We start from the raw sequence: 14592 nt of genomic DNA, 5'->3' as shown, positions 1-14592 counted from the left end.
AGAGAGAAGGAAAATTATACAGATCAGAAACACAGATCTACCTAAAGAAAAGAAGAGCATCAGAGAAAGGATAAGTGAAGGTAAAATAAAACTTTTCTTTTTCCTATTTTTAATTACATTATAGTTTGTTCAAAACATTAAAAGCGGGATCCCTGGGTGGCGCAGCGGTTTAGCGCCTGCCTTTGGCCCAGGGCGCGATCCTGGAGACCCGGGATTGAGTCCCACGTCGGGCTCCCGGTGCATGGAGCCTGCTTCTCCCTCGGCCTATGTCTCTGCCTCTCTCTCTCTCTCTGTGTGTGTGACTATCATAAATAAATTTTAAAAAAGTAAAAAAAAAACATTAAAAGCAATCATGTACTTGATTCTGTAGGCATATGTATATGAAATGAATGGCAACAATGATAAATTGGATAGGAAAGAAGAATTAGCATTACTTTATTATTATAATGTACTGTAATGTACTCACACTACCTGTGAAGTAGTATAGTGTTACTTGCATGTGTATTGGATCACTTGTAAATGTGTATTGCAAACCCTAGGGCAACCACAAAAAAAAACAAAAAACAAAAAAAAACACAAAGTTTCACAAAAAGTTTAATAAACTAAGAAAGGAGAAAAATGAAATCATATAAAATGCTCAAGGCATGCCTGGATGGCTCAGTCAGTTAAGCATCTGACTCTTGATTTCAGTTCAGATCATGATCTCAGGGTGGTGAGATCAAGCCCTGCATCAGGCTCTGTGCTCAGCATGGAGTCTCCTTGAGTTTCTCTCTCTCCCTCTGCCTCTCCCCTGCTTGTACACATGCACTCTTTCTCTCTCTCTCTCTCTCTCTCTAAATAAGCAAATAAGTACATAAAATTCTTTTGAAAATACTTTATTAAATAAACAAAATACTCAACAAAAACCATAAAAGGTTGAAAAAAGAGTGGAAGACAAAAATAAGAACAAAGAACTAGGACAACAAATAGAAAACAACAAACATGGTAAATATTAATCCAACTATATCACTTGCAACAGTGTAACTGTGCCAGTTAAAAGACAGAGATTGTCATAGTGGATCAAAATACAAGACCCAACTATATGCCTATAAGAAACCCACATAGGGATCCCTGGGTGGCGCAGCGGTTTGGCGCCTACCTTTGGCCCAGGGTGCGATCCTGGAGACCCGGGATCGAATCCCACGTCGGGCTCCCGGTGCATGGAGCCTGCTTTTCCCTCTGCCTGTGTCTCTGCCTCTTTCTCTCTCTCTCTGTGACTATCAGAAAAAAAAAAAAAAAAAAAAAAGAAACCCACATAAGAAAGACACAATCTTTAATTAAAAAAAAAAAAAAGAAAGACATTTACAGATTAAAAGTAAATGAATGGAGAAAGCTATACTATGCTAACACTAAGCAAAAAAAAAGTAGGAGTAGTTACACTAATTTCAGACAGACTTTAGAGAAGGAGCGTTATCAGGGATAGTGAGGGGCATTACATAATTATGAAAGGGTCGATTCTCCAAGAAGACAGCCAGAAAATCACTAAAGACATAACTGAATTCAATACCACCATCAATCAAGTGCACATAATGGACTTGCATAGACTATGTCAGACAACAACAGCAGAATCTTCTCAAGCTCACATGGAATATTAACCAACATAGACCACACTCTGGGCCATAAAATACATCATAACAAATGTAAAAGAATAGAAATCATACAATGTCTGTTCTCATACCATAAGGAAATTAAACTAGAAATTAATAACAGAAAAATAGCAGGAAAATCCTCAAATGCTTGGAAATATTTTTTTTTTTAGGATTTTATTTATTTATTCATGAGAAACACAGAGGGAGAAGCAGAGACACAGGCAGAGGGAGAAGCAGGCTCCCTATAGTGAGCCCAATGTGAGACTCGATCCCAGGACCCCGGGATCATGCCCTGAGCCGAAGGCCAACGTTCAGCCACTGAGCCACCCAGGAATATACTTCTAAATAGCATATTCAGGGAATACCTGGGTGGCTCAGCGGTTGAGCATCTGCCTTTGGCTTAGGGTGTGATCCCGGGGTCCTTGGATCGAGTCCCACACTGGGCCCCTCTCAGGGAGTCTGCTTCTCCCTCTGTGTCTCTGCCTCTCTTTCTGTGTCTCTCATGAATAAATAAATAAAATCTTTAAAATAAATTAATTAAATACTCAGAATAGCTAATAGGAGTATTAAGGATGGAGAACAAAGTTGGATGACTGGTACTAACCAATTTCAAGTTTCACTATAAATTACAGTAATTAAGACAGTGTGTTATTGATGAAAGAATAGACAAGCAGGGGCAGCTGGGTGGCTTGTTTAGCGCTGCCTTAGGTTCAGGGCCAGATCCTGGAATCCCAGGATCGAGTCCCACGTCGGGCTCCCTGCGTGGAGCCTGCTTCTCCCTCTTCCTCTCTCTCTCTCTCTCTCTCTCTGTGTGTGTGTGTGTGTGTGTGTGTGTCTCATGAATAAATTTTAAAAATCTTAAAAAAAAATACACAAGAAGATCACTGGACCAGAATACAGAGCCCAGCAATAGACCTCCATAAATATAGTCAGCTGATCTTTTTTAGAAAGGGACACAAGCAATACAAAGAAGTGAAGACGGGATCCCTGGGTGGCACAGCGGTTTAGCTCCTGCCTTTGGCCCAGGGCGCAATCCTGGAGACCCAGGATCGAGTCCCACGTCGGGCTCCCGGTGCATGGAGCCTGCTTCTCCCTCTGCCTGTGTCTCTACCTCTCTCTCTCTCTGTGTGTGACTATCATAAATAAATAAAAAAAAAATTTAAAACAAAGAAGTGAAGACAGTTCGTTCAACAAATAGTGCTGGAATAGTTGGACAGCCACACACAAACAAAAATGAATCTAGATATAAACTTTACACCATTCACAACAATCAACACAGAATGGATCACAAACTGACATGTAAAATGCCAACTATAAAACTTCTAGAAGATAACATCAGAGAAAACCTAGATGACCTTTGGGTGTGGTTTTGCCTTTATAAATACAATAAGTTTTTTTAGATACAACACCAAAGATAGGATCCATGAAATAAATAATTGATAATTTGTATTTCATCAAAATTTAAAACTTCTGCTCTGCAAAAGACATTTCAAAAGAATTGGAAGGTAAGCCACAGACTGGGAGAAAGTATTTGCAAAAGATACATCTAGTAGAGGTCTATTATCCAAAACATACAAAGAATTCTTAAACTCGACAATAAGAAAACAAACGTTCCCCATTAAAAAAATGTATTAAAGACCTTCACAAGCACCCACACCAAAGAAGATATACAGAATACAAATATGCATATGAAAAAAGCTCTACATCATAAATCATCAGAGAAATGAAAACAAAAACAACAGTGAAATACAATCGCACACCTATTTGAATGGCTGACGTATGGAGCACGAACAACACTAAATGCTGCCAAGGATATAGAGCTACAGGAACTCTCACTGCTGGTGGAAATGTAAAATTGTACAATCATTTCATGAGACAGCTTGGCATTTTCTTACAAAACTAAACTACACTCATACCATACAATCCAGCAGTTGAGTTCCTTCGTATCTCCCCAAAGGAGTTAAAAACTTATGTCCATACAAAAGACTGAACATAGATGTTTATAGCACCTCACCTCTGTTCATATCGCCAAAACTCAGAAGCAACCAAAATGTCCTTCAGTAGATGAATGGACCAACAGTAGTACATCCAGACAATGGAATATTATTGAGCATTAGGCATATTATTGAGCATTAAACATTATGACCAATCAACCCATGAAAACACATGCAGGTAACTTTAATTGCATATTACTAACTGAAAGAAGCCAATCTGAAAAGACTACATACTATATATGACACTATATGACAATCTAGAAAAGGGAAAACTATTGAGACAGTAAAAAAAAGTCAGTAGTTTCCAGGGGTTAGAGAGGAAGGATGCATAGCAGAGGGGATTTTTAGGGCAGTGAAACTCCTCTGTGTAACCATAATAGTAGATACAAGTCATTATGTATTGGTCCAAATCCATAAAATGTGGACCGAGAGTGAACTCTGGTATCAAATAAGGACTTTGGGTAATGACGTGTTCATGTAGGTTCATCAGTAGAAGTGAATGTACCTCTCTGGTCAGGGATGCTGATCACAGGGGAGGCTGTGCACGTGTGGGAGTACACGGTACACGGGAAATCTCTGTACCTTCCTCCCAATTTTGTTGTGAACCTGAAATTGCTCTAGACAACAAAATCAATTAAAGAATCAATTTGTAGATGTTGCAAATATGATCAGCTGTGGGACTTTAATCTGTTTTAGCATCCCTTCACTCTCAAATATTTCTCATTTTAAATGATAAATTATATGGTTCTCCTATTACTAGCATCACAGAATTAACATGCCATAACTGAAGTTCCATTATTCCCTCCGCCATAAATCTACACTCCTGAGGCTCCCCTCCTCTTAATTTAAGGACATTCCATCCTCTCGGTTTCTCAAGGCTTGAAGTCATCTTAAACTTCTCTTTCTCTTATCTTTCACACCGTATGCTAAGTTCATCAGTAAATCCCATTGAGTCTACCTTCAAAATATAGCCAGAATCCAATACATCCCATTCATCCACTGTCAGTATTTAACCTAAGCCATCATCATTTCTGGCAACATTTTAACAAGAAAAGGTAAGATATCCAGGCACAGAATCGAGTTTATGTGGGAACAGCAGAGGAACAGCAATTTGGGACAAGCAAACTATAGCAAACCAGAGGCAAGTCTGCAGAACAAAGAAGTCCTTTTGTAGAGGGAAAAACAGAGGGATTGTTTGGAACAAAGTTCATTGGAGGAAAATGATTTCAAATGGGTGCCAGCCTCTCATTGGCTGGAGGCAATCGACGTGGCTTCTTACTGGCCGCGGGTGAGGGCAGCCTGCTATTATTGCCTGGCTGAGAGGAAATCTTCCTCCTTCCTGCTAGACTTCTGCAAGCTGCCTGGAACTGTAGTGGTAGGTGCACAAGAGCCTTCCCTTCTTTAGCTTCCCAGCTCCAATTTTGAATTGGGTTTCCTTAACACATTTTCACACTTCTCACTTGGATGATTGACGCCTCCTTCATCTGCCCCCACGCTATTCTCAAGCCAGAGTGAAATCTTTTTTTAAGAAAGTCTAATTTAAATATTACCATTTTGCAGCACCTAATGGGCTAATTGAATAAGTAAGCCTTAAATATTATAATATAAGCTTCTAACATCACACCAAAAAAAGCAACAACTAGGCATTATACTTCTTATTGGAAGAACACAACATCATCTAAAAAGTTATCTGACAAAACTAAAACCTGAATCTGAGTAGACCTCTAAGTCTAATCAATAGTGTATACGAAATACTGGGGCGGAGAGACATGTTGGAGTGCACCAAAAGGTACCATCAGCAAATCCAGAATGTGGAAATCTCCACAACTCCAGTAACAGCAATCTGGATTTTTCCACAAATAAACGAAAGAGTCAAGAAAATAACATGGGGGGAGGGGAAGAACTTTTAGATTAAAAAGATCTAAAAGATGATCAATCAATTGCAATGTGATTCGACTCCCGAATTAAAAAAAAAAAAAAAAGACTAAAATATGACCTTTATGGGAGAAATAGAAGGATAAAAATTGGCTGGGTATGTGAAGATAGTAATGTTATTATTAATTGTGCAGGGCATAATGGTATTGCAATCATGTTTTTTAAATGTCTGCCCAATGAACTCCAGTGCCTTCTCCTCTCTTTCAGAATTAAAAGCTACAGCTCTTACAGTGGCTGCATAATAAAACCTATACAAACTGGTCCTTTTCCCAGGGGCCAATAAGCTCTTATTACACTTCCTCTTAGATAATAGACAATTAAGAGAGAGAGAGAGAGAGAGAGAGAGAGAGGGTTCAGTGGGTGGTGGAAGCCATAAAACTAAACAGTATAAACCAGAACATGCTGAAAGTCATCTAAACATGAATAGCCCTTTTACTCTACCAACTTTTCTAAGCTACTCTTCAACTTCCAGTACTGAAGCACTTATAAACCTTTTTCCTAAAATAAAATCACAATTTAGATTTAAATGGTATTCAAAATAAATATTGTAAATAGGACATCAAGAAGAAGATACGGGGGCACCTGGGTAGCTTAGTTGGTTAAGCACCTGCCTGCAAGTTGGGTCATGATCTCAGGGTTGTGGGATTGAGCCCAGTGTTTAGCTCCCTGCCCAGCAGGAAGTCTGCTTCTCCCTTCATCTGCTCATGCTCTCTTTCTCTCTCAAAGAAGAAGAAGGAGGAGGGGAATCCCTGGGTGGCGCAGCGGTTTGGCGCCTGCCTTTGGCCCCGGGCGCGATCCTGGAGACCTGGGATCGAATCCCACATCGGGCTCCCGGTGCATGGAGCCTGCTTCTCCCTCTGCCTGTGTCTCTGCCTCTCTCTCTCTCTCTCTCTCTCTCTCTCTCTCTCTGATGACTATCATAAATAAATAAAAATTAAAAAAATAAATAAATGAAGAAGAAGGAGAACAAGAAATGCCCGAATATATTAAAGGCAGGATAAATTGCAGAACTTCCAGATTATAAAGAAACTAAGGCTTGTTTCTAGAAGGATCAAGTTCATCATTACTCCTCCCCGCAGCTACAGCCCTTGACTGAAGCACAGTAGGAGCCACGCAGGACCGTTCCCCGTGCAGGTGTGTGCAGCACCGCCCTCCCGCGTCGGCTCCGGAACCGGCATATCCTCCACTCCAGCCCTAGAGCGGCCTGTTTTAACTCTTTGAACGCCTCAACATAATTGTGAAACGAAACAACTTGGCCCCGGTCCACAAAGCAAATACAAGAGCGGCTGGGCCTCCCCTGAGGGCCAGGTACAGACACTGCTGGCAAAGGCAGCCTGTGTGACCTGGTAGGATTTCTTAATTCCACTCGACACACCGAGTTGCAAATAGGGACGGGAAGTCACAAAGCAAGCACTGTTACACCCGTAAGCCTTCTCTAAACAACCAGCCCGAAAGACAAGTCCAGGAACTGGCTGTGGACGCCCATTGACGCAGAACCCTGGGAGCCACGGTGTAGAATAACACGCAGCCCTGTGGCCACGTTAGCAGTAAGCCGCTGTGGGGAGGGAGGTGTGCCCATCAGCACGATGCGTGTGCTGTGCGTGTGTGTGCACAGTGAGAGAGCCTTCGCACATCCCACAGGTCTTGTGCAGGATCCTTATTTAGGGGTGTTATGTTTCCAGGGGGTTTTCCTAAGACTGAGGACACATGCAAACTCTGCAGCTCCTCCTCTGCCCTGCCTACCCCACCCACTCCAGCCAGGTCACCTGACGGATGAAGGATTCCTTTAGTTACTACAAAGCAGGCACTGCTCCCAGCTCAGCTCTGCGCCCGGAAGTCATCAATTCCCTGATGCCACTCACCTTTGGCTCTAGTGTTGGGAACCCGGAACCCCCAACACTCTCAGGTAGAACCTGGCTGTCAGATCTCAGCAGAACTACACAGAGACAGTAGGCTCTCTTCATCTCTTTCTGCAGGTGACGTTGGGCTCCGCATCCCAGCATTCAAAGAACAGAAGCTATCTGGGGAGTACAGAGCTTCAAAAGTTATGGGGCCTGGAGCCAGACTCCCTGGGTTCGAATCCTAGCTTTGCCACTTCTGAGAAAGCTCATCCCCGTGCTTCTATTTCCTAATTGGCAAATGGGGTCAAAGTAGCACATTCTTCAGAGGGTCGTAATAAGGATTTTAATTTGTTAATATACTTGAAGGGCTTAGAACAGTGCCTGGCATGAAGTGGGATTCAGTTATGATTCCCTAAATAAGGCAATCAAAGTAAATAAGTAAGGAGTAAACAGGTAACTTTGGGGAAAAATTCATGTAATGGAAATAACACTGAAATTGGCCTCCGGGGCGGGGGCTGGCATCTCCTTGCTTCACCACCAACCAGCCAATATCTTAGGTAAATCACTTAAAATCTTTAAGGCATATTTTCTGGCAATACCAATCTCTTTCCAGGATTGCTATGAAAGCCCCTGAGAAGTTTGAGACAGCAACACTTCATAAATAAGTGTTCTACAAATGTTGGGATGTGCCTCTTGCATTTCCTTCCTCTTGCAATAGCTCAAATTGACACATAATCCACTTACCATGCAACTCACCCATTTAAAGTGAGCAATTCAGGGACTTTTTTGTATTTTCTTGGTTTTACAGCCATCACTATAATCAATTTTAGAACATTTTTAACATCCCCCACAAGAAATCCCATCTGCTTTAGCAGTCACCTCTCCTCTTATTACTCACTCCCCCTCCCCCAGAGCTAGGTAACCACTAATCTACTTTCTAGCTATATAAATTTGCCTAATATAGATATGTCATATAAATTGAATAACAGGGATGCCTGCGTGGCCCAGCCGTTAAGCGTCTGCCTTCAGCTCAGGGTGTGATCCTGAAGTCCCAGGATCAAGTCCTACATCGGGCTCCCTGTGTGGAGCCTGCTTCTCCCTCTGCCTGTGTCTCTGCCTCTCTCTCTCTGAGTGCCTCTCATGAATAAATAAATAAAATCTTTGAAAAAAATAAAAGTAGGGGCAACCCGGGTGCAGCGGTTTAGCGCCGACTTCAGCCCAGGGCCTAATTCTGGAGACCCGGGATCGAGTCCCACATCAGGCTCCCTGGCTCCCTGCACGGAGCCTGCTTCTCCCTCTGCCTATGTCTAGGCCTCTCTCTCTCTCTCTCTCTGTGTGTCTCAAGAGTAAATAAATAAAATATTTAAAAAATAAAAATAAATTGAATAATATAATGTATGGGGTTTTGTGATAGTGTTGACTTAATGTTTTCAAGGTTCATCCAGGTGGTATCTATATTTTATTCCTTTACATGGCTGAATAATATCCCATTGTGTAGATATACAACATTTTATTATCCACTAGTCAGTTGATAAGCATTTGGGTTGTTGATCACTTTGCATTTATCTACTTGGAGTTTGTTGAACTTCTTGGATGTGTATATTAATATCCTCTCATCAGTTGTCTTTCTCTCCTTCTGGTACCTTCATTATGTGTGTGTTGGTGTGCTTACTGGTTTTCTTCATTCTTTCCTTTTTCTCTTTGTTCTTTGGGTTGCATGATTGTTATCTTTAAGCTGGTTAATTTGCTCTTCTGCAGGTTCAAATCTACTATTGAGCCCCTGTAGTAAAAATTTTCAGAAACTTTAAATGGTTGTTTTTAAATAATCCTCACAAGGTATGGTTGTTTCATTTGAGAGTAAGTCTTCAGAGCTCCTCACGCTATAATTCCAGAAGTGGAAGTCCATCCTGTGTTCTTTATTGTTCATCTCCTCAGAGACATTAAATTTGAAAATTTTTTCTCTCCTTTGACCCACTTTACTATTTAAAAAAATACCATGTCAGTGCACCTGGATGGCTCAGTCAGTTAGGCATCTTGATTTCAGCTCAGGTTCTGATCTCAGGATTGTGGGATTGAGCCCTTGGTTGGACTCCACACTCAGCAGGGAGTCTGCTTGGGATTCTCTACCTCTCCTTCTGACCCTTCCCTGCTCACTTTCTCTTTCTCCCTTTCTCAATAAATAAATAAATCTTAAAAAAACATGGCAAAAGGGAAACTTTTCAAAATATTTGATCAGTAAAAATGACAAATCACAATAAAACTTCTAGAACACATTGATAAATGCATCCAATGCAACCATGAGATCTAAGGGAGAGAAAAGAACTAGCACTTATTGTGTTGCTGTGTCAGGCACTGTGATGGGTGTTTTACCCAATGGTCTCAGTTTAAAATAATTGCTGTATGGATGGTGAGGGGGAAATGTTGCTATGATTGGCCAGATCTGGGTTGCATATACTCCTTGGACATCATGATGAACCCAATTGAGGGAAGAATGCTTCTCCAGAGGGAAATTGGAATTCCATTACCAAAACAGAAATAGAGGCTAGAAATTCAAGAGAAATACTCACATACAACAAAATGTAGCCTTTAGCTGCACTAATAGAAGCAAAGCATCCATATCTCAGGAAGCGAAAATACATGTGTAGCTCTGTCAGTTGGAATTTATTTGCTTAGTTTTTTGACACATTTTAAGTGAGACTTTGGTAAGAAGACCATCTGTCTTAGTTCTCCCTGGATAGTCCCTGTTTTACACTTTTTTTTGTCTCTCTAATCATTAGGCACACCTTTTAGTCTCAAATATGTCCCAATAATGAGGAAGTAAATTACAATATGATACTAAATCTTGGCAAATAAGAAAACATTAGTAAGTGGTATGTTCAAAATGGTGAAAGTCTGAAAAGAAAAGAAAAGAAGAAAGAAAGAAAGAAAGAAAGAAAGAAAGAAAGAAAGAAAGAAAGAAAGAAAGAAAGAAAGAAAGAAAGAAAAATGCTGGAGAAACCAGGGATGTTTATCCAAGAGAAAGCTACCATGAGGCATGAGAGTTGTCTTCAAGTATTTGAAGAATAACCATGTAAAGAGAAGAGGTAGGGTAGAATTGTTTTGTGTGATTCCAGAAGACACAGTACCATGGGCAGAGCTTCAGGGAGTAGATTTTATCTTCATATAAGAAGAAATTTCTGAGCACTGGCTGGTTGGAAGAACCAGAATGGAAGACAGCTTCAGATTCCTGAGAAGGGTTTGTGCCCAACTGTCAGAGAATATAATGATGAGATTGCCATCTGACCACAGATCTTCAAGAGCAAACATGGTCAGACCTAAAACAGAATTTAGGATAAAGCAGTGGATGAAGAAGAGATGGATACTTACAAGTCTTGGAGGAGGTAGTAATGATCCTGGTAGCTAAGCATCTCCAGAACTGAACCCTGCGATCCAGCCCAAACCACTGGTGTCATGGAGGGATCAACAGTTAGAGTCTTGCCTTAAAGAGTGACCATTTCGGATCTGATAGCAGCATGGTAATCAGTGGTCATTCTCTCGTACAAGATACTTTCCTGAACATAGGAAATAATTTCCTGGTCAGGAGAGAGATGTGACCATGAGAAATAGGACATGCCTCCAACCATTTCAGATTAGAAACCATTATTTGCTGCTCAAATGCCACCAATTAAAAAGCTATTTAATCCAAGTCATGTGAGAAAACTAATATTCATGCTCACTATTTGACTAAACATAAAACAAGTCAATATTCCTGGCAACTCTTCTTCATTACCATCATATTATAAAACATAGTTAACAGGCAAAGTCTTGTTGTTGACTAGAAATTAAACCTCAACTTTAAAATTCATGTCACATGCTTAGACACATTGATGTTTGTGGTGTCTTGGTCTGAGGAACTTATGAAGGACTCATATGTCCAATAAGGTAGCCAGAAGCTATGTGAGGCTACTTAAATAATTAAAATTTAAAAATTAATGTTTAATACAAATCAAATTTAAAAAATTAAAAGTATAGTTCCTTAGCCACATTTCAGTATTTTTGCTTATAGTCATATGTAACTAGTGGCTACCATATAGCACAGATACAGAGCTTTTCCATGATTATAGAAAGTTATATTAAACAGCACTGTTCTATAGTCTATATTGAGTTTCTATCTATGTGTTTTTCTCCCTTTTATAAATGGAATCATTCCACATATACACTTATGTGTCTCAGTTCTTCTGCTCAATATTATGTTTGTGAGGTCCATGTGTTTTTGCTCTTAGCAGTACTTCTTTCACTCTCGTTTAGTAATGAATTGTATCAACCACAATTTATCTATCCATTCTACTCTTGATGGGCATTTAGATCATATCTAGTTTTGACTATTACAAATACTGCTGCTGTGAAAATTCTTTTGATGCATATATGTATGTGATTTTGTTGAATAGATACCTACTAGTAGAATTGCTCAACCCACTGTTTACCGAAATATCAAATGAAATAATGGAATGGAATGGAATGGAACACAATATAATAAAGTAGAAATAAGAATCCATCACATGTATTAAGGTTAAGTATTGTTTTTCACAAAAAAATGTTTTTGTTCAGTCATACACGTATGCTGAGAAATGATATAAAATGTATTTCTGTGGACCACAATAAATACAATTTGTAAGCATTAGATGGATGATCTCTAAAGTCTGTATTTCTAGACCAAAGTGGTTCAAAACTAAATTTTGCAGGGTGGTGGGGGTTTTTTCTTTGGGGAGGAGAGTAGGGATAGTTCAAATGAGGGAAAAGGGAAGTCTGTGCTTGGCGGTCCTGGTCCTTGGTGGTCATTTCCAAAAATGAACTAGGAACATGTGGACCAGTACACCAAGTCTTACATGGCATAATTCTAGAAGCCTTTAAATTGAATACTCCTAGAAGTAATGCATCAACACAACACAAGAGATATTTTCCCAGAGATATTTTGAGAAGGCAAAAGAGGTAGAAGAAAGTAGAAGGATGTACTTGGCAAACTTGCTGTTTCCCCATCTTGCCAGGACCCTATAGAATGAGACCATGGACACTGGGACTTCGGTGGCTGGGTTGATGTTAACCAACACAAACCCTGCTTCACTCCCAAGCACCTGGGCCTAAGCACTTAGGCAGAATTCCAAGATCAGGGAATTCAAACACCCAGGCATCTTTGTCTTAGTTCTTTTTACTCAAACTAACTTATGTCCACCCAGCTGGATATATGTGGAGATGATGTTCTTGTCATTGACAACTGGGACTCCCAGTGTGTTAATCACACCTGTATGCTTTTTGCTCATCCTGGTACCTCTGCCTGGAAAGCCTCTCTCCATCCTCTTTGGCTGCTAAACTCATAGATGTTGCTATGGCTGGCTCAGCTAACCTGCTTCTTAGAATTTCAAGCTAAATCCACCACTCCTTTCTCTATGCAATTACTGCTGTTGTACTAGTGAAATTGTAACTTAAAATCTCTTTCTTTTTTAAAAGATTTTATTTACTTATTCATGATAGACACAAAGAGAGAGAGGCAGAGACATAGAGGAGAAGCAGGCGCCCTGTGGGGAGCCGGATGTGGGACTCGATCCCAGGATCACACCCTGAGCTGAAGGCAAAAGCTCAACTGCTGAGCCACCCAGGTGCCCCTAAAATCTTTTTCTTTCAACACCTGTTTGCCCAACTAGCTTTTCCTCATATATGATAAGTGATGTTATCTTTATATCTCTTAGCACCAAGCAATACTAGGCACATAAAAAGCACTTAATAAATAACTAATTAACATGTATGGATTAGAAACAATGTCTGTGAAACTGGCTGATGGCTGGGTTTGTTACACACAAGATATAATTTATGTGCAAAACACAGAACCTAAAAGGCATCAAGAAAAGTAACACATAACATCACTGCCCTAAAAAACAAAAACCACCACAGAAATGTCTCTTCTACAAAGAATTTACTCTTGTGAAACGCCTTTTCTCTGAGCAACTGGCTTATTTTTCTTTTCTGAGCAATGAGAAGTTTGTGATTCATCATGCTCACCTCTTTCCAGGCCCAGGAAAATTCAGAGTCAATTGTGCAGTGACTTTACAATTACGAAAGGATAAAAAGAGCACACAATTCTATGTGTCCCCCTGCCTTTATTTATTGATCTGATTTTTATTTTCCTTTTGCCTTGATATTATTGTTTTATAAAATGAAACTTATATTTTTTAATTTATATACATTTTTTCTAAACACCTCAAGAATCTCTTAGGAAAAAGTAGGGAGTATGTAGGTAAATAATAACATATGAAAAATGTTTTTAAGTACTTATAAAACTACTTTCTTACATAATGTGGTAAACAAAATTGAAAATTATATGGTAATATGCAAACGTTTTTCTCTATACCTCACTCCTGGAAACAAAAAAATATAACCAGGGGATCCCTGGGTGGCGCAGCGGTTTGGCACCTGCCTTTGGCCCAGGGCGCGATCCTGGAGACCCGGGATCGAATCCCACATCGGGCCCCACATCGGGCTCCCGGTGCATGGAGCCTGCTTCTCCCTCTGCCTGTGTCTCTGCCTCTCTCTCTGTGACTATCATAAATAAATAAAAATTTAAAAAAATATATAACCAGTTCAGATCATCTCCCAGAGTCAGTGTCCACTCGTATTCACTGCTAGTTGGGTTCTATTTCAGATGAAGGAGTCTGGTGTGGCTCAAAGATGCCCATACCTTGCCCTTGGCTGACTTGTAACCATGCAACTGCTCAAAACATTCAGCTTTATTTGCAGGATCCCAGCCCAGGAGTCCTGCTCACTATAAACAACATGCCTGATGTCTAAAACACCAATGCATGGCTGTCTGAGACACAAGAGTCTTCTGCTTCTAGCCATTCAGTCTTGTTAACACCGCCAGTTAATATTAGCTTCAAATTTTATTCTGGAAATGTTGTAGAAGCCAAAATCTCTGACTAGTAGCAGGTAAAAATCAGACCGATCAACAGACACTGGCACCTCCTTAAATGTATTACATTTATAGCTTTAAAGCTCGCTTTGACTAGATTATGAAAAATGGGCATTTCCTACACATATACCATGACTGTCACTGGACAAAGATTTATATTATAAATCAAAGTGAATCTGTGATTCAGTTTTTAAAATTCCAATTCAAGTGAAATTCCTTTGAATCATCTTTAATAAGGCTATTTAATTCAAAAG

The 14592-nt window shown here is 40.0% G+C and overlaps 1 protein-coding gene and 1 long non-coding RNA gene across 6 annotated transcripts in view; one reads left to right on the top strand and one right to left on the bottom strand.

Moving 5' to 3' along the window:
* Positions 1-12012, top strand: part of LOC140638899 (uncharacterized) — a 102569-nt gene extending 90557 nt beyond the window's left edge. Inside the window, exon 5 of the long non-coding RNA XR_012035860.1 lies at positions 11826-12012. This is a non-coding gene — a long non-coding RNA (uncharacterized lncRNA). The remainder of the gene's footprint in view (positions 1-11825) is intronic.
* The window catches only part of RASEF (RAS and EF-hand domain containing), a 209476-nt gene that overhangs the window by 167435 nt on the left and 27449 nt on the right, over positions 1-14592 (bottom strand). Inside the window, exon 3 of one of the 5 annotated variants that reach the window (XM_072836982.1) lies at positions 7420-7578. The exons of 3 other annotated variants lie outside the window; for them this stretch is intronic. The gene's annotated coding sequence lies outside the window, so the exon portion shown is untranslated. Of the gene's footprint in view, positions 1-1138; positions 1257-7419; positions 7579-14592 lie in introns of all 5 variants that reach the window. One more of the 5 variants, XM_072836964.1, reaches the window with a different exon arrangement.

This window comes from Canis lupus, chromosome 1 (genome assembly GCF_048164855.1).
Source record: "Canis lupus baileyi chromosome 1, mCanLup2.hap1, whole genome shotgun sequence".
Lineage (NCBI taxonomy): Eukaryota > Metazoa > Chordata > Mammalia > Carnivora > Canidae > Canis > Canis lupus.
The sequence above is the reverse complement of the archived record's forward strand: the minus strand, read 5'-3'. Positions and strand labels throughout refer to the sequence as shown.